We start from the raw sequence: 20,594 nt of genomic DNA, 5'->3' as shown, positions 1-20,594 counted from the left end.
CCTGTGTCGGTTTAATTTGTACATGTGCAGACAGCAGCAAGGTCAGTCGATCGCAGACTTCATTGCACACCTCAAAAAACCGTCACATCTGTGTGAGTTTAAGGACACGATTCATGACTGTTGTATCCCTACACCGTGACTCTCAATGCGTGAGAGAAAAGCACCCGACCGTTTGAATTTACACCAACCTCGGCAGTCCATCCGCTCCTCCCCAAAAATAAACCTTCCCCCATTATTTTCTCTGAAAAAACTTTCACCAAAGGAATTTGGGAACAAACAAGACGATTAAGCTAAACTATACCGATGTGACTTGTTTTCCAGGTTTGTTCGGATTCTGGATATTCAGACAGTACTCAAACGACCTATTTGCAGTACTATAGAACGTTATTGCCTTCCATCCTTCGACGCTTGCGGGATTGCATGCCCTGGAGAAACTGCTCGATATCTTCCTTCCGCACAACCTTTCCTTGATCAGCAAAACCTTTCAAATAATCCATGAGCTCGGTCTTCAGCTCATTATATTCGCAGATGAGTTCAACCTGTTGAACGCGATCAAGGCTGTTTAATGCCTCAAGCAATGGGTCAACGGATCCGGAGCCTCCCCATTGCTGTTGCAGTCCTTGCTGCTCAAACTCGACAATCGTGTCACGTGGCTCAAGCAAGAATGCTCGGCCTTCGCGTTGATACATATCCAGACAGGAATGGCAGGTGCAGAGTTTGTCACGCCAGCCAAAAGGCCAGTAAGTGACCGTCGGCTTGGCAGGGTTTTTGAAACACGTCTGCAGGTCAGCAAGCAGACAGGAATTTATAGGCTTCTTATCTCCATCATCTTCGTCATACTCTTCTTTTTTTACAGACTTCAACATCTGGCTCGAAATGTCTCCATTTGGCTTTGAGCCATCGTCGTCGATAGAGCGGTCTGGCGTCGTCGAGCTGCATTCATCATCGGATGTAAACTCGACCTTCACGCTGCAGCTGAGAACGTCCTGTACGTCGGATAATTCCTTCTTCAGTGGCATGACGTTGTCCCTTTTTGACGAGTGAACTGGAATGGTATCGGCTTCATGGTCCATCTTTACAACTGCAGACTTGACAGCACAAGCCTCCAAAAACGGAAACTGGCCCATGCAACCGCCGCACACTATCTCATGATAATCACCAGTTTCTGGCGATGCTGCGCCGAGATGTCGGCCATGGTACCAATCCTCACAGACTATGCACTGAATCATCTCATCGGGAACCTCATCATCCTGGTCAGGGTAGGGTCTCTCACAGATGCAGTGTAGGCCTTCAAAGTTGTGGTTGTACTTGTTTTCTTTGTTGATGGGGTCTTTGTCCGCATACAGTTTGCAGGTCATGTCTGGGAACTTGCTGTTGCCACAATCACAACGAAAGTTTCTCTTGGTGTACAGTTCGTCCAGGTCGTGTCCCTCGTGACACGTGTAGCTGCATGCAAGACACGTGTCGGTTCAAAGATGCCACCTGCCATTTCTGTTCAAAAACTGGCCATATTGCTCCAGCTTGCATCACTCGCAAATCGGGAAAACAGAAAGTTGCTGACAAGAACATTAATCAGTTTATCGGTTCGGAGGAACCTGAGCTTGACCAGGTGAGCTCTGTTTCTGACAACACAGAATCGTGTGACCTGCTTCATATTGATTCTCGCGATAAGCGGGACCCTCTTCTTGCCACTGTTGTCATCAACAATCGACCATTGCAAATGGAGGTCGACACTGGTGCGGCCGTCGCGCTCATCAGCCATTCTTTTTTCACAAACCTGTGGAGTGATGCTGACCGACCCCATCTGAAACCTACTACCTATGGACTCTCCACCTATACAGGTGAGAAGATTGTTCCCTGCGGTACATGTGACGTCACGGTGGGCAACGATAACCGTGAGTTTCATCTTTCCCTGATCGTCATTCCTGGAAAGGGCCCTTCCTTACTCGGCAGGAACTGGTTGAGCATAATTCGACTGAAGTGGAAAAGCATTCATCAACTCCGGGCAGCCAACGTTTCTCCTACCGCAGCATACTGTAGAAGAAGAAAATTAATTTGTGTACGTAATTTGTGTAAATCAAGTAGATTTACCTGAGCCTCGACTTTGCCATTGAAAATACGTAAACTTAATGAATATATATATATTAATCGGTGTTAACTGCATTCTATGAACTATATAACAATTCAATGCACCTATCGGTGTTAACTGCATTCTATGAACGATATAACAATTCAATGCACCTATATACACATATGTATTAAAAAGATTTAATACATAGAACTTATAAGAATGATGTATATTCGAACTTTGTCCGACCCTGTTTTCTCTTAGAGATTGAGAAGCAACCGATCTCCTCAGTCACGCGAAGGCATATTATCTATTAGAAACAGAAGGATTTGTTTATTTTGTAAGATGTTAGAAATCTCTGTTTTCTCTGTGACTTGCATTTTATGGCTGGGAGAGTTGCATATGAAGAAAGAAAAAGGCTGACCCAAGGAATTGAAGACACCAACTGCTTGTTATCTTCCTTGAACCTTACCTGAACTCTCTCTTTGTTATTTGACTATAAAAAGCCATTTCACGGCACCATCGTGGAGTTCTTGGTTCACTTGTGATGTATTCAATGTAGTGTTGAATGTGGTGTTCTGAGCCAGCGTGGTGATTTCGTTTTATTCGTGTATGTGTAACTCAAATGGAAGTGTATTCTGTAAATACCTTTGGTGGAAGTGAATCAAGTATTCCCATGTGTCATTAAAATCTTTGATTGTTTTCGGAGACGAATGTGGACATTTAATTCTCTTGAGTCTTGTCAAATTAATTTAAAGACGAAATTAATTAAAGAAAATCCACAACAATTAATGGCGACCGTTTGACAAGGATACTGAAGGAGGCTTGGAGCGACGGGGGAGCAGACAGGAGTGCGTGAAAGGTGGCTTGAAGGTAAGGGACAATTGTGTACCCTGTTAAAAGTTTTCTCCACCTCGCACGTACTGCACTCTCTCTTCCCTCACTCCAAGTCATCTGGTAACGTATAAAAGAACCAATTGCTGATTTAAATGACCATGTATTGTGTGAAGTGTGTGTTTACCTGTTTGCTTTATTATGTACAGGTGTAAAAGGTGTATGTACAGGTGTATTATGTACAGGTGTAAAACCCTCTCGCAGGTGGAGGTGTAATGTTCAGTGTGTGTGATCTGGTTAGATCCGATTCGGTTTCGAGTTCACCAGGCTCTGAAAATGAGTGAAACAACTCTAAAGGTGTGCGATTTGGTGTGTGATTTGATGTGTGTTCTGGCCATGTAAAGATTCGGTTAGTGGGTACACCGGATGCTCGATCGCATGAAATACCCCAGGTGTGTTTTTGTCAAAACCAGATCTGGTCTGATTTGGTTTCGACCGGATTAAACACAAGTGTCCGCATTTTGTCGCGGTGGCTCTTAACTGTTTCACTCACTTACTCTTGCTGCAGAAGAAGGGGTGATGAAAAGTTATTTGGTTTAGTGCGAAGTAAGTTGGTTGCTTATTTGTCACAGTAAGGTGACAGTTGTGTTTTTAAGCTTTGTTGCCGATATTGAGCTGGACTTGGTGTCAGTGAACTGCTAAAGGGCATAACATCGTGTTGTGTGCATGGTAAATTGCATTTTTCCTGAGTTGATTTATCTGGTATGATTTATCTGGTACATTGGTGTTGAAATGATTGTGGCTTTGAATGAATTGTTGCTTGGAATGTGTTGGAATGTGTTGATTGGAAAAGTGATTTGTGATCGCTGATCCGATCTGTTTTTGAATTGTTTGATTTCATTTTGAGTTGATTGAAGGTAATAAGGATTTGTGTTGATTTCTTGATTTGAGTTGATCTGGAAATGTACAAATTCTGTTTGGGTTCACAGTTGGCGTTTTGGTTATGCGATTTACTGGTTCTGGTATGTGTATTATTGGTCATAGATTTGTGATTTGTGGAATTGTTTGCACGGCATTGGTTGCATTGTTGGAAGTAATTGTGTGCGTGTCATGAATTGTCATAGGAAGAGTGGTTTCAACAGTAATGGTGAAAATGGTGTGCTTCGAAAATGGTGTGTAAGTCATGGGTAAATGAGAATGTATATGTGTGAAATACATTCGACGTGATTGATGTTTGCAGACGGGCTGACAGCTACAATCCACGCGGATTGTGACCGACGCGAACATTTATATGAATGTATAAATGGAAAATAGTTATTTAAATAGATATTGTGTCATGACACAAAAGGTTGAACGTGCGATTCCAGAAATGAGCAAGTATTTTTGATATAAGCTGACGTTTCAAGTGACGATTTGAAATGTCGGAAGCTTAGATCAATCTTAAAGATACAAGCTTTTCATCTGTGAGCTGCAAGTCGACCATTTGTTCAATTTTAGATACTATACCTAATATTTACATGTAAATGCATGACTGGTCTGGATTTGGACTGCTCTGTGAGTTTTTGGGAAACCGGTATGTGTCGCTGGAATAGGTTTGATTGGTTGTTACATATACTCTGGGTACATGTGACTTAAATGATGAGTTGGACTTGCTGTGAACAATGTAGATGCAAGAAGAGATAGACAGGGACACAATGAGCTGCTAGGTGAGCCATTGAGGTGGTTTGGATGTTTTGTTGTTGTTGTCTTGGGAGTTCGGTTGTTGCATTGCCAAAGGTTTCTGTGTGGTGTGATGTCTGTTGATAGCGGCTTACCTGTTGTCTTGTGTGACGTAAGCAGGGATGTATGTCACTGCCTGGAGTCAGAGAAACAACTTCAGTTGTTGACATTGGCTGCAAATTGTCCAGAGTGCTTTAATTTGCACAGGGAATGAAAATTGGGATGACAATTGCATTCATTGAGTAAGTTACATGTTTCGTTTTGTGGATCTGGTGACAAGCTAGTTTGATGGGACCCTTGGGTCTTCTGTGTGTCTATGTGTTTGTCTGTCTGTTACACTGGACTCTTGAATGGGTTTTCACGAGAGGAATTTCAGACAAAACCCTCTTTGTTATTTCAAAATTGATCTGCACCTCACCTCACTGTGAAACTTTGGACAGGTTGTGTGTGTCTCAGAGGTTTTTGGCCAAATTTGGGTGTAATATGGTGGACAGTATCAATGTAGAAGGAGACCGATAGACATCAGAGGTTAGAGTTGTGACATGGTGTAGACAGATGGAAATTGCGATGTTCGCGCCATGGGTGTAGTGTCCCAATTCTGGCAAAATTGGTATTTACACGTCACTACAATTGGTAGTGATTAATTCTGGTAAATTTGGAATTGGTGGTGATTAATTCTGGTAAATTTGGAATTGGTGGTGATTAATTCTGGTAAATTTGGAATTGGTGGTGGTACAAAGATAATTATATTTTAGGTGTTGGTGTAACAGTAATTACCAAATGTTCGTTGTTGGATGGCAGAGGTAATGGTGCAGTTTAATGTTCACACTGTTTGGGAAAATAATGCTCTATGCAACATGATCCTAAAAAGAACCCATCCCTATATCTAAGGATCAGGGAGGGAAAGAATGGAACATTTGGGGTATTAAAAGTTACGAAACTCAAAATATCTAGGTTTGGATGTGCAGTCATTGGAAAAAATTAATTGAATATGATAACGGTTCCAGATATCTCTGCATACGAGGCATTCTTATGGGGTTAAAATTATTATTTTTATATACAAAGGTGCATTCATGAGAAAGGAAATTTTGTCTGTTGAACTAATAGTTGTAAAGGGTAATGTGGTATATGAACTTTTATCGAATACCCACCAACAATATGTGTTTTGTATGCAGTTACAGGGCATACTTTTGGCTAATACCTGAGATGGAATAAGACATTAAATATGATATTGTAGGAGCTATGCTCCAACGTAAATCGGAAGAATGGACGCGACAAAAAGCTGGAATTCGTCCGAGTTTCTTTATTGTGTCAAATCAACTTGGGTACTCTGAAAAGCCCGTTTATCGGGCAGCAATATATATACACATTATCCCGGAGCGTTTGCCCGGGAAAGGCGAGAGGGGGCGTGCCCGGGCGTCCTGGACGAGGCCTGGCAAGTCGAGAGCGGGCATGCCCAGGCGTCCTGGACGAGCCCGGCATGGTGATCGCTCCGCGTCCTTGGTAGGTGCAAGGCGATTGTGTATACCCAGCGGTAGCCGCTACAATATTACAGTAACAGAGGATGTAAAATAAGCTGACGTTTCTCATAATTACTGTCCCGTTGCGAGTACCATGTGAGTTCACCATATTTAAGAACCACCCCCTCCCCCCAGATAGGAGGAGGGGGTGGTGGTGCGGGGGGGGGGGGGAGGGGGGGCCTTGCGACTTGACATATGACATTCCATACTTACGTCTAATAAATGGTTCCCGGTTGAATGACACCCACCCTGATATAATAATGATAATGATAAGGAATTCCGACGCAAACAAATGTATATAAAGCATGGGTTTATGTAAAGTGACGGTGTAGCTGCCTCACAGTGGGATGGTATGTTTCGTAAACAAAGACAGATATGATAATGGGCAAGAGCTCACTAAGATGAGCCGGATGACTTGTGAAAAGAAATTTGATAATGCTCCCCTGAGAACGGTAATATTTTGATATGTACTGGGGAGTGGGTTCTGGGTAAAGATTTGCTGATTTAATAACACAAGAAATGTATACAGATGCCAAATTCTAGTGAGAATGGAAATGTACACATTGGAGGTAGTTCCTTTTGGTTGGGATGAATTATGTAGTCGTTTCCCAAGGATGCAAACAGTAGGCATCTAAGGAGATAGTGATGCCAGGTGTACAAGGTTGGGAAAGGACGGTATAAATGTAATGAATTTGAGGATAGTTTTAGCCCCAAAAAGGATTGGTTTGCTATTTCGACCTCTAAGTCGTGAAAATTGCAGGAAATACTTTTAGAGGCTGAGGTAAGTCTATTATGAAATTCATTTTCACCATTCTAAATGGTTCCTGACATGGAGTGGAAGTACGAAACGTGTGTGTTCACAAATTCAAAGGCAATGAAAGATATGTCTTTGGGAAGTTTGCAAAATTTGTGATGAATCTTGCATGGGTCCAGCAAAGCATTTTTCAGTTTATTGGAAGTTGGATTTTGTAAATTAATGGTTTAATATAACCACAGTAGAAAATAATATACAGATTTGGGACATTTTGTAAACTTTCGAATCATGAGAAGATTCATAAAATTCATTTTATTTATTTAATGGAAAATATTTGGGTTACAAGTGGAGAAGCATGGTTGAAATTACGATCCAGTGGATGATATATATATCCCAACACCATACATTTTGATAACGTGCGACATCTACATACCGGTGCCATTTGTATTCACTGGTGAGAGTGCAAATATGAAAATTGTAAATCTGATGATAAAACTAGGTTATTTTTCTTATAAAAATAAAAATAAAGAGGGAGTATCCAGGAAAAGGATGTTCAAGTGAACTTTGTGCTGTGAAAAGAATGTCGAGTTAATGGAAGTGTTTTGTTTGATTAATTTTGTTCAATTTGTGTTCAAATGATCAGTTTATCACAATTCATAAAAAAATGATGAAGGGATGCTCCAATTAATTGAATAAAATGAGTAATCTTGAACCAGAAGGAAAACATGGCCTCAATGAATGGAGAGCGGAATTGTGTTTCATCGTGTTTTTTTTAGTAAGTGGTGTGGATATGTATAAGGTGAATAAAAAAGAAATAAACAGTGCCCCTGGGGGCATGCACCTGTAACATATTCATGCACCTGTTCCATAGGTATATAGAAAACCGCTATCTGTCCTTTGAACATTTGGACTGTTACGGATTTCTGGGATTGTAGGTTACTTGAGATCTAGTGGGATTAATGTGTATGTCAGGAACATTTTGGAAACGAAATATGGATGTATGACATTACTAAAATATAACCACACAAGTTCTTGGGTTCTTGGGTTAATGGGATATAAATAAATGCATCTACAAGTTGATGGTTTAGAAAGATTTAGTTGTGGATGATACTTAAACGATGAACAATGTTGGCAATATACAAAGAATGTGACTTGTTATTTTTTGGGGGGAAAACATGTGGTTTCAAATGGTTGGCTAAGTTTTAAAGATGGAGATGTTTCGCAGAACTCTTATGATTATTTATATGAGTGGTGGACTATTCCATGGCGAGAGAAAATGGTTGATATTAATAACAAGGAGAGGAGAAAAATACAGATCTCGGCAACAGATTTTGTAAAAACTGAATGTGGGATAAGGAAAATAATGTGAAAGAGGATTGTTGGGGTGGAAGGATTGAGGCCTATTATTATTATTTTTTTTGCTTTATTTGTTATAAAATAAAGAAAAAGGGACGTAATGATGATTTCAAGGAATTATGTGCTGAAAGTCATGTGAAACATATACAGACGGGTTTTGTTGGGAATTGATACAAAGAAAATCTGTGGTAATTATGATAAAAATACATAGATGGTTAATTTTGGATTTTTGCTTTGATTTGATTTGGGAAAATTTTTGGAAAAATTGAGCATCTGAATTACATGAGATTTCCTTCTCACCTTGTGGTGAGGGGACCCAGGATTGTGCAAAAGTTGATGAAATACATGATAAGATTTGAGATTCTGGGTGATAGAATTTTGGGTATTTTTTTGTTTTGTAAGAAAAAAGTGAAAAACAATTTTGAAGATTTATTGAATACATTCATATGTACTTTGGTTATGCTAAAAAAAAACAACGTACACCCCTGATTTTATGTTTTGTTCAGGTGTTACACTTGAAATATAATCTTTCAAATGTTCTAGGGAACTTGTGAACCAATGTAAATTGTTATAAGGTAGGACATAATCGGGATATTGATTACATTGTCAGTTATAATGTGTTAACTCTATGTTTTTAAAATGATTTGCTTGATCCAGTGTGTTGAAAACAGGCTAATCAAAAAAAGAGGCTTTTGGAAGAATTGCTGGAGATTATTGTCGGTAAATTTGGCTGGCTCAAGATGAAATTAAAATGGCATGCACCTCCGAAACACGGAAAGACACCTTGAAAATTGTGGTTCACCTAAGACGACCATTTGCCTGAACCACATTGTTATATGTGGGCTGAAAGCGACCACCTGCTTCAGAACACACCTGTTTTTGGAGCTCACATCAACTGCCAAAGTTTTCTTCCATTGGCATGTCAAACTACAGCTCCTGCCTGATGTTCCAACATGACATCACGACTCTGCTGATTGCCAAAGGAGGACGAGTCCTGGATGGGACTGCTGGAATGCGTTGGACACTAGACCTTCATGGCTCTGTTGGCTGTTTCTGGTGTGCATCATGGATCTATTGGACATCATGATCCTGGATCCTTAATCGATGCGCCTCCAGCTTTGATCCTCACCTCACACAACTCTGCTGATTGAGCTGGATTTGTGCAGCTCCTCACGCTCTCTTCTTTAGAGGGCAGGTCAGATGGGAGATCTGCTAATGCTTGTTGCAAGAATGGCAGTGATGCTGCCTGTTGTGCAGGGTCGTTTTGTGATCTTGCCCATCTATGAACCATATTGGTGATTCAACGTGCAATGGCTTGTGTGCTGCTGAAATGTGGCAGATTGTGCATTGCAAGATACAGAGAAGATTGTGACCTGTATGGGTCACTCCTTGATGACAGGAGCACAGAGTTTCAGCGTTCATCCTGCTGCAGAGGATCACTTGAATGAAAAGAGCTCCGCAACAGACTGAACTGTCAACGACGGAGGAATTCAACATACACGGCGATGCCTAATAACAAACAAACTTTTCCATCAGGATGGTGTATGCCGTAGATGGAGATAAATTATTTGTGGAAGCAAATTTAAAAAACTGAACGATTGTTCCTCAAAATGGAGTCAACCTGTGACTCAAACAATTAATTTGGCTTCTATATTTGTGATCATTATATGATCAGATGGAGGATTGTGGAAGAAGAAAATTAATTTGTGTACGTAATTTGTGTAAATAATAATAATAATAATAATAATAATACATTTATTTTATATAGCGCTTTTCAAGAAGCCCAAAGACGCTTTGACAGAGTACAAAAAACAAGTGCAAAAAGACAAAAATCAATCGGTAAATAATCAAAGCAAAAGGAAGGAGAAGGAGAAGAGATAGTCAGGGGTTACATGCTGAGGGTTAAATGTTGAATGCAGTGTTGAACAGGTGGGTCTTGAGTGATGTTTTGAATATGGTGAGTGAGGAGGAGTCTCTGATGGTGTGAGGTAGTGAGTTCCAGAGGGTGGGAGCAGCGATGGAGAAGGCCCTGTCCCCCCAGGATCTGAATTTGGTCCGGATGGGGGGGGGGGGCAGGAGGTTGGTACCAGCAGAGCGGAGGTTGTGGGTGGGAGTGTGTCTGGAGAGGAGGTCAGTCAGGTAGGATGGGGCCAGGTTATGGAGGGCTTTGTAGGTCAAGAGGAGGATTTTGTACTGGATTCTCTGGGGGATGGGGAGCCAGTGAAGCTTGTAAAGGACGGGGGTGATGTGGTCACGGGTCCGGGAATGGGTGAGTAGACGGGCAGCGGAGTTCTGAATGTATTGGAATTTATTGGTGATTATTGAGGGTGAACCCTAGAGGAGGCTGTTGCAGTAGTCCAGACGGGAGGCGATGAAGGCGTGGATGAGGGTTTCTGCAGCCGTGGAGGAGAGGGATGGACGGAGACGGGCGATGTTTTTCAGGTGAAAGAAGGCTGTCTTTGTGATCTGTTTAGTGTATTTGTCGAAGGAGAGGGTTTGGTCAAAGATGATGCCAAGATTCCGGATGTGGGGGGAGGTGGATACTGGGAAACCGTCGATGTTGAGGTCAAAGTTATGGGTGGATTTGGTTAGCGTTTTTGGGCCAATGATGATTATTTCAGATTTAGCATAGTTAAGTTTGAGGAAGTTGATTTGAAGCCAGGATTTTATTTCAGTGATGCAGTTTGTCAGGATAGAGTGGGTGGCGGTGGAGATGGACTTGGTGGAGATGAAAAGCTGGATGTCATCGGCGAAGCAGTGGAATTGGAGACCATGACGGCGGATGAAGTGACCAAGGGGGGACAGGTACAGGATGAAGAGGAGGGGGCCAAGAACTGAACCTTGGGGAACACCTTGGGGGAGGGGACCAGTGGGGGATTTGCAGTTATTGATGGAGATGTACTGGCGTCTGTCAGAGAGGTATGATTTGATCCAAGAGAGGGCAGTGCCGGTAATGTTAAAGGTGGTTTCAAGTCGGGTGAGGAGGATGGTGTGATTGATGGTGTCAAAGGCGGCGCTGAGGTCGAGGAGGATGAGAATGTTGAGGTTGCCGGCGTCAGAGGAGAGGAGAAGGTCGTTGGTGATTTTGAGGAGAGCAGTTTCAGTACTGTGGTTGGAGCGGAATCCGGATTGGAATGTTTCATACAGGTTATTGGCAGAGAGGTGATGTTTGAGTTGAGTGGCTACAGCGCGTTCCAAAACTTTTGACAGAAAGGGTAGGTTGGAGATGGGTCTGAAGTTATTTAGGGTGTCATGGTTGTGTCCCGGTTTTTTCAGAATGGGGGTAACAGCAGCAATTTTGAGGGATGGTGGGACGATGCCTGTAGACAGGGAGGAGTTTATTGTTGCAGTGATAAGTGGAGAGAGAGCAGGAAGGGAGGACTTGACAAAGCTGGAGGGGATGGGGTCAAGAGTGCAGGTGGCAGTTTTCATTCCTATGAGGAGTTCAGAGAGATCAGTAGGGGAGATTGGGGAGAAGTGAGACAGGGGATGGCAGGATAAGTGGGGGGCAGGTAGTTTGAGGGGGAGTGGGTGCGGTGGTGGTTAAGCTGTTGTAGATGTTGTCAATTTTGCATTGGAAGAATGAAAGGAAGGAGATGCAATTATCTACTGTGAATGACTGGGTGGTGGTGTTCAGGGGGCTGAGGAATTTGTTTATTGTAGAGAAGAGTGCTTTTGGGTTTCCAGAGCCAGAGTGGATAATTTGAGAGTAGTAGGCGGAGCGGGCGTGGGAGAGGGCATCTTTGTAGTGTTGTAGGTGGTCCTTGTAGGCTTGGGAGTGAATTGTGAGACCTGTTTTATTGCGGAGTCTTTCAAGTTGGCGAGCACGAGTTTTCATCAGGCGGAGTTCAGGGTTATACCAGGGAGCAGAATGGGTGAAAGAAACTGTTTTGGTTTTTATAGGCGCAAGCTGGTCAAGGCAGGAGGAGAGAGTGTGGTTGTAGTAGTCAGTGAGGTCAGAAGGAGTGTGGAGGTCAACGAAGGGAGAAGTGGACAATTATTTCAGAGAGGGTGAATGAGAATGAGGTCGGTGAAAGAGCGTTTAGCTTACGGAAGTTGATAGTGCGATAATGCCTTGGTGCTGGGGTGGGGATGTTGATGGTCAGAGTGATAGCTAAGTGGTCAGAGAGTAGCTTCGTAGATAAATCAAGTGGATTTACCTGAGCCTCAACTTTGCCATTGAAAATACGTAAACTTAATGAATATATATTAATCGGTGTTAACTGCATTCTATGAACTATATAACAATTCAATGCACCTATTAAATGCACAATTTAAGCGTCTTTGGGCTCCCTGAAAAGCGCTATATAAAATAAATGCATTATTATTATATACACATATGTATTAAAAAGATTTAATACATAGAACTTATAAGAATGATGTATATTCGAACTTTGTCCGACCCTGTTTTTCTCTTAGAGATTGAGAAGCAACCGATCTCCTCAGTCACGCGAAGGCATATTATCTATTAGAAACAGAAGGATTTATTTATTTTGTAAGATGTTAGAAATCTCTGTTTTCTCTATGACGACTTTTTTGGCTGGGAGAGTTGCATATGAAGAAAGAAAAAGGCTGACCCAAGGAATTGAAGACACGAACTGCCTGTTAGCTTCCTTGAACCTTACCTGACTTCTCTCTTTGATCTTTGACGATAAGAAAGCCATTTCACGGCACCATCGGGGAGTTTTTGGTTCACTTGTGATGTATTCAATGTAGTGTTGAATGTGGTGTTCTGAGCCAGCATGGTGATTTCGTTTTATTCGTGTATGTGTAACTCAAATGGAAGTGTATTCTGTAAATACCTTTGGTGGAAGTGAATCAAGTATTCCCATGTGTCATTAAAATCTTTGATTGTCTTCTGAGACGAATGTGGACATTTAATTCTCTTGAGTCTTGTCAAATTAATTTAAAGACTAAATTAATTAAAGAAAATCCATAACAATACACACTCAAAAATGTGCTGGATACGTACCCAGATGTCTTCAAGGATGAGCTTGGAACCTTGAAAGGACATACCGCTAAACTGAGTGGTGACCGGGATGCCAATCCTATATTTTGCAGAGCCGCCTTTCACCCTGCCGGAGCGGATTGACAAGGAACTGGATCATCTTGAAAATCTTGGGATCATCGCGCAAATTCAGTGCGCCGAATGGGCGGCGCCCATCGTTCCGGTCATAAAATCGGACCAGTCCATCCGCAGATGTGGAGATTATAAAATGACTGTGAACAAGTGTTCTTCATTGGATAAATATCCAATCCCGAGGATCGAAGACCTCTATGCTCGTCTCACGGGAGGCAAGACTTTTACGAAACTCGATCTCAAATCCGCCTATCTACAGCTCCGCTAGGACGAGAATTCGAAACAGTATCTTACCATCAACACACATCGTGGGTTGTACAGGTACCACCGACTCAGTTTTGGAGTGAAATCTGCACCTGGAATTTATGAGCGTGTCATGGACAGTTTGTTTGCTGCCGAACGCAATGTCGTTTGGTACCAGGATGATATTCTGGTTACTGGTCGTATGGATGCGGAACATCTACAAAACCTGGATAGAGTTCTGAAGAAGATTTCGGACTCCGGCCTACCTTTGCGTCGAGACAAGTGCAAGTTTATGGTGCCATCAGTCACGTACCTAGGTCATACGATTGATGCCGAGGGTCTACACCCGACAGATGAGAAAGTCCGAGCTATCAAGGATGCTCCGGCTCCACGATACGTAACCGAATTGAAGTCATACCTCGGTTTGCTTCAGTTCTCTGGTCGTTACATCCCGAATGTGACCGACGTTTTGGGGCCCCTTTATTGGCTTTTGAGGAAAGGAGGCTCCTGGAGCTGGAGGTCCACTGAACAATCAGCATTTCAGATCTCTAAGGATCTGCTCAAATCGTCCAATGTTCTTGATCATTTTGATCCAGAGAAGGATATTGTGCTGACATGCGATGCCTGTCGGTATGGAGTGGGGAGTGTATTATCACACGTGATGCCTGATGGTACGGAAAGACCTGTTGCATTTGCATCCAGAACGTTGTCCCCGGCAGAGAAGAACTATTCCCAACTTGACAAGGAAGGATTGGGAATCGTTTTCGGCATCAGCAAATTTCGCCAGTACCTTCTTGGACATCATTTCACGATTCGCACTGATCACAAGCCGCTGATCAGTCTGTTCAGTCCGCTGATCAGATTCAGATCAGTTTGGTCCAACTAAGGTGACATCTGACACACTACCGCCCAGGATCATCCGATGGTCCATGTTTCTCGCTGCTTATGACTACACCATATGTTATAAGCCTGGTTCGTCTATCACAAATGCAGATGCCATGAGTCGGTTACCCCTTCCAAAATCCATTGAGGATTCGCCTAAACCAGGATCCATTATCGTACTGATGGATCATGTGGAAGATTGTGCTGTCGATTCTGGCCAGATCCGCACTCATACTCGACGAGACCCCGTTCTGTCCAGAACTGTCCAGGCTGTACAGCTTGGATGGCATTTGCTACCTGAGGGTGACCCAGCTTTTGTGGCTTTTAATGCACGTAAAAACGAACTCGGCGTGGAAAATGGTTGCCTACTCTGGGGATGTCGTGTTGTGATCCCGAAAAATCTGCGTTCCAGCGTCATGGATGAAATCCATGACTGTCACCCCGGGATTGTGAAGATGAAGTCACTCGCTAGAAACTATGTGTGGTGGCCGAATCTTGATGCTGACATCGAACATCATGTTCGATAGTGTTACCCCTGCCAGAGCACCCGGAATACACCTGCGAAAGCGCCACTGCATCCCTGGGAATGGCCCAGCAAACCATGGCATCGCCTACATCTCGATTATGCCGAGACTATTAACGGCAGCATGATTCTAATCATCACGGCAGCGCACACAAAATGGATCGATGCCTATATGGCGCGTGGTACTACGTCAGCCATTGTCATCAAAAAAACTCAGACGCTGTTTCGCCACTCATGGTCTGCCCAGGATGATCGTGAGTGATAACGGTTCGTGTTTTTCCAGTTCCGAGTTTGCCGAGTTCACACGTCAGAACGGCATCAAACATAAGTTTGTCAGTCCACATCACCAGGCTTCAAATGGCTTGGATGAACGATTCGTGGGAATCATCAAATCCGGATTGCAGAAACTTCAGGAGGGAACCCTGGAAACAAAGCTTTCTCGTCTCCTGTTCAAATACCGCATCACGCCACAATCAACAACCGGTGCAGCTCCGTCTGAGTTATTGATGAAACGACACCTGAGATCGACACTTGACAATCTCAAACAGGACATATCATCAAATGTTTATCAGAGCCAGCTTGATCAAAAGTTGGTGCACGATAAGTCGTTCAACATTCGCTGTATCAACATCGGAGATCCAGTGTTTGCCCGAAATTTTGGTGCTGGTGCAACATGGCTACCTGGGGACATCATCGAGAAGCCAGGTCCACTGTCCTGCGTGATTCGCCTGCAGGACGACCGCGAAATTCGTCGACATCAGGACCACATAACCTACCATCACTGTCAGTCGATAGAGCCTGCAGCATCGTCACAGTCAGAACAACAGTTTGACCCGCCACTGCCGGAGATCGTCGTGGCCGCTCCAGCCGGCTCGGATGCCCGAAAACCTCTGCGAACGCTACACCCTTCGTGGAGACCAAAGGAATCACCTCGGACTCTGTATCCACTGGTACACCGCGACCCAAAGGAATCACCTCGGACTCTGTATCCACTGGTACACCGCGACCCAAAGGAATCACCTCGGACTCTGTATCCACTGGTACACCACGACCCAAAGGAATCACCTCGGATTCTGTATCCACTGGTACACCGCGACCCAAAGGAATCACCTCGGACTCTGTATCCACTGGTACACCGCGACCCAAAGGAATCACCTCGGACTCTGTATCCACTGGTACACCGTGACCCAAAGGAATCACCTCGGACTCTGTATCCACTGGTACACCGCGACCCAAAGGAATCACCTCGGACTCTGTATCCACTGGTACACCGCGACCCAAAGGAATCACCTCGGACTCTGTATCCACTGGTACACCACGACGCTCAATGTGTGAGAAAAGCACCTGCCCGTTTTGAATCTTTGAAGATGTTCTATTTTCACGTATTTTCATTATTCTCATAATCGTTTGCACACATGTTTTCACATGTTTTTGGAAATGTTGCTTTTGAAATGTCAATTTTGGAAATCTAGCATGTATTGCTCCTGGTAATTTTGGACTTAAAGGGGAGGATGTTCATGTATGAAGCTGCAAATATTCACCGTTGTATCCTAGTCAGAGAGCCTACTACACTCTATTTCAACCCATAGCATACAAAAGGTTTGACCCCCTAGAGTTGTTGGGGGTATCAAGCTGAGTAAAAAAAAGTATGTAAGATTGACCCCCCCTGCTGGAACTAGTCACCAGACCCCCCTAAAATGACCCCAATAATGGGTTATTTCAACCCATCTCATACATGGACCAAATTTGGTTACAATATAGTGTCATGTCAGGACATTACAAAAATGTCAAATCTAACAACTTACCCTGCTGGAAAGGTGATGTTAGACCCCCCGCAAAGTACCCCCCAAAATGGGTTATTTCAACCCATCTCATACATGGACCAAATTTGGTCACAATATAGTGTCATGTTAGGACATTACAAAAACATCAAATCTAACAACTTACCCTGCTGGAAAGGTGATGTTAGACCCCCCGCAAAGTGCCCCCCCCTAAAAACGGGTTATTTCAACCCATCTCATACATGGACCAAATTTGGTCACAATATAGTGTCATGTCAGGACATTGCAAAAACATCAAATCTAACAACTTACCCTGCTGGGTAGGTGATGTTAGACCCCCCCCCCCCGGCCCCAAAGTACCCCTGTTTCAAGCCATCGTTTACATGAACCAACTTCGGTCACAATCATGTCATCAGGGTTAGTTAGCTGAAAATTAATATCACAAATCAAATAAAGTCAGCATACACTACAAGTGTTGGTTAATGAAATCAGCATACACACTACAAGTTACAACTACAAGTATAGAAGTTTGATTTAACTATTAATCTCCATTGTAAGAGGCTTCTGAGCTTTATTAGTTAATCTTTGTAATAAGATTAAACATTTTAAATTATCAAACCAATGCATTTCAAATAATGTTTGATTGTTAAACATTTTAATATCCTCTAATGTGGAACAAATATCAACTTTGTTATCATTATTAACCAAAAGAAGAGGGGAATGTCAAGAGGAAAACATAAATTCTTCAGATTAAGTTTCCATACTTACTATATGAAAGCATGTTGCTTAAAAACTGGAAAATCTAGAATATGCAGTTCCTCAAGGAGGGGCTCGTTCAGTATCTGTGAAAGTTAAATACAAAATGTATTTGCTATTTGACCATATAATGCTCATGAAATTTAGGATAGTATGCCTACAAGTCAATCATCTCTGATTGGTTTCATTCAGGCTTCTATTATTATATTATATTTGATCATGTCATGCTATTATAAGTGCATCAACAATATTTTATTGGTTGTCCTCTATTGGCTTCCGTAGTTTACAAAAAATATTACCAAGGAGGGCCTAGCAAGGTCATTTGCATACTTTTACTAAACTAGGGGCATTAAATGATGATGTATGTCAATGTACAGACATGTCTTAAGCTGTTAAGTTGTTACATTTGATAATTTGTAATATCCTGATGACATGATTGTGACCGAAGTTGGTTCATGTAAACGATGGCTTGAAACAGGGGTACTTTGGGGCCGGGGGGGGGGGGGGTCTAACATCACCTACCCAGCAGGGTAAGTTGTTAGATTTGATGTTTTTGCAATGTCCTGACATGACACTATATTGTGACCAAATTTGGTCCATGTATGAGATGGGTTGAAATAACCCGTTTTTAGGGGGGGGCACTTTGCGGGGGGTCTAACATCACCTTTCCAGCAGGGTAAGTTGTTAGATTTGATGTTTTTGTAATGTCCTAACATGACACTATATTGTGACCAAATTTGGTCCATGTATGAGATGGGTTGAAATAACCCATTTTGGGGGGTACTTTGCGGGGGGTCTAACATCACCTTTCCAGCAGGGTAAGTTGTTAGATTTGACATTTTTGTAATGTCCTGACATGACACTATATTGTAACCAAATTTGGTCCATGTATGAGATGGGTTGAAATAACCCATTATTGGGGTCATTTTAGGGGGGTCTGGTGACTAGTTCCAGCAGGGGGGGTCAATCTTACATACTTTTTTTTACTCAGCTTGATACCCCCAACAACTCTAGGGGGTCAAACCTTTTGTATGCTATGGGTTGAAATAGAGTGTAGTAGGCTCTCTGACTATCCCTACACCGTGACCGCGGGTTTATTTCAGTTTTTCCGGAAGTTACGGCCCAGCTCGGATGGCGCTGCGGTGAATGAGGCCTGTATCGGGAGAGGCAATAAATGTGTGCTACAATCGATCGTAGTCTGTCGAGATACCTTACAGTCAATACATTCCAAATATGATTGTGGAAGTTCTTCAATAGTGGCATATCGAGATTCTCTTGCCGTGAAATATGCTGGCACATTCCAAGTATGATTGAGGAAGTGATTCGACAGTGGGATATCGAGATTCTAGTGCCGTGAAATATGCTGGCACCAGAGCCGTAGATAGAGAGAGTTCGGTCAACCCGGTTTCAACTGGTCTGCCCTATGATTGGTTAAGCGCTGTCATGTGATTCACAGGCGCCATGTTGTTACCCAACCTCCGTAACTAGCAGAACGCGCATTGCATGCATTCGCTTAGTGGAAGTTCGGATGGATGAGGGGAAGGAGCGATGGATGAGTGGAAGTTGGGATGGATGAGTGGAAGTGGGGATGGTTGAGTGGAAGGAGGGATGGATGAGTGGAAGTTGGGATGGATGAGTGGAAGTGGGGATGGTTGAGTGGAAGGAGGGATGGATGAGTGGAAGGAAGGATGGAGAATGAGTGGAAGGAAGGGTGGATGATGAGTGGAAGTTGGGATGGATGAGTGGAAGGAAGGATGGATGATGAGTGGAAGTTGGGATGGTTGAGTGGACTTTGGATGGATGAGTGGAAGTTGGGATGGTTGAGTGGAAGGAAGGATGGATGATGAGTGGGAGTTGGGATGGATGAGGGGAAGGAGGGATGGATGAGTGGAATTTGGGATGGATGAGTGGAAGAAAGGAAGGATGGATGACTGGAAGGAAGGATGGATGAGTACAAGGAAGGATGGATGGATTGCCGTTTGAAGGAAGGATGGATGATGAGTGGAAGGAGGGATGGAGGAGTGGAAGGAGGGATGGAGGAGTGGAAGGAAGGATGAATGAGTGGAAGGAGGGATGGATGAGTGGAAGGAGGGATGGATGAGCGGAAGGATGGATGAGTGGAAGGAAGGATGGATGAGTGGAAGGAAGGATGGATGAGTGATTGATCTTCCACTCATCCATCCTTACTTCCACTCATCCATCCAAAGTTCCACTCATCCATCCCAACTTCCACTCATCCATCCTTCCTTTCAATCATCATCCATCCCTCCTTCCACTCCTCCATCCCTTATTTTTTTTTGTGTGTAAAAGATCGAGGCTCGTGTAAGAGCTAAGAATGTGTAAGAGCTAAGAGCGTTTGTTTTATACTTCTCCCACCCCCCACCCCTTCCCACGCCTCCTCCCCCTAAGCCCTCTCCCTCCCACAGATCTCCCGATATCCCTGCTCTCAAATGTTGTGTTTGTGTGCTTCCCCTTCTCTCCCCATCTTGTCTACCGCTCCCCTTAGTATATACTTCGTTTGTCTGTTTAATTTTTTTGTGTGACAAATGTTGGCTCTTTCACGAGCCTCCATCCTGTATACAAAAAAAAGAAAAAGAAAAAAGAAGCTCCTTCCACTCATCCATCCTTCCTTCCACTCATCCATCCCTCCTTCCACTCATCCATCCCTCCTTCCACTCCTCCATCCACTCATCCATCCTTCCTTCCACTCATCCATCGCTCCTTCCGCTCATCATCCATCCTTCCTTCCACTCCTCCATCCCTCCTTCCACTCCTCCATCCCTCCTTCCACTCATCCATCCTTCCTTCCACTCATCCATCCCAACATCCACTCATCCATCCTTCCTTCCACTCATCCATCCCTCCTTCCACTCATCATCCATCCTTCCACTCCTCCATCCTTCCACTCATCCATCCCTCCTTCCACTCATCCATCCCAACTTCCACTCATCCATCCCAACTTCTACTCATTCGCAACTGACTAAACAATGGATGAAACTCAAGAACATAAAAATAAACCCGTCCCTAATAGCAGTAAGTTGCATGCACGCTTGAACGCACGCGTGCGTGCACTTGACC

The 20,594-nt window shown here is 43.3% G+C and overlaps 1 pseudogene; it reads right to left on the bottom strand.

The window, feature by feature from the left end:
- Nucleotides 1-246: 246 nt before the first annotated feature.
- On the bottom strand, nucleotides 247-1,457 carry LOC137428174 (putative E3 ubiquitin-protein ligase UBR7 pseudogene; annotated as a pseudogene).
- Nucleotides 1,458-20,594: the final 19,137 nt, after the last annotated feature.

The sequence above is a fragment of the Myxine glutinosa genome, chromosome 5 (assembly GCF_964187855.1).
Source record: "Myxine glutinosa chromosome 5, kmMyxGlut1.1, whole genome shotgun sequence".
Taxonomy (NCBI): domain Eukaryota; kingdom Metazoa; phylum Chordata; class Myxini; order Myxiniformes; family Myxinidae; genus Myxine; species Myxine glutinosa.
This window is presented reverse-complemented; position numbering and strand designations above follow the sequence as displayed.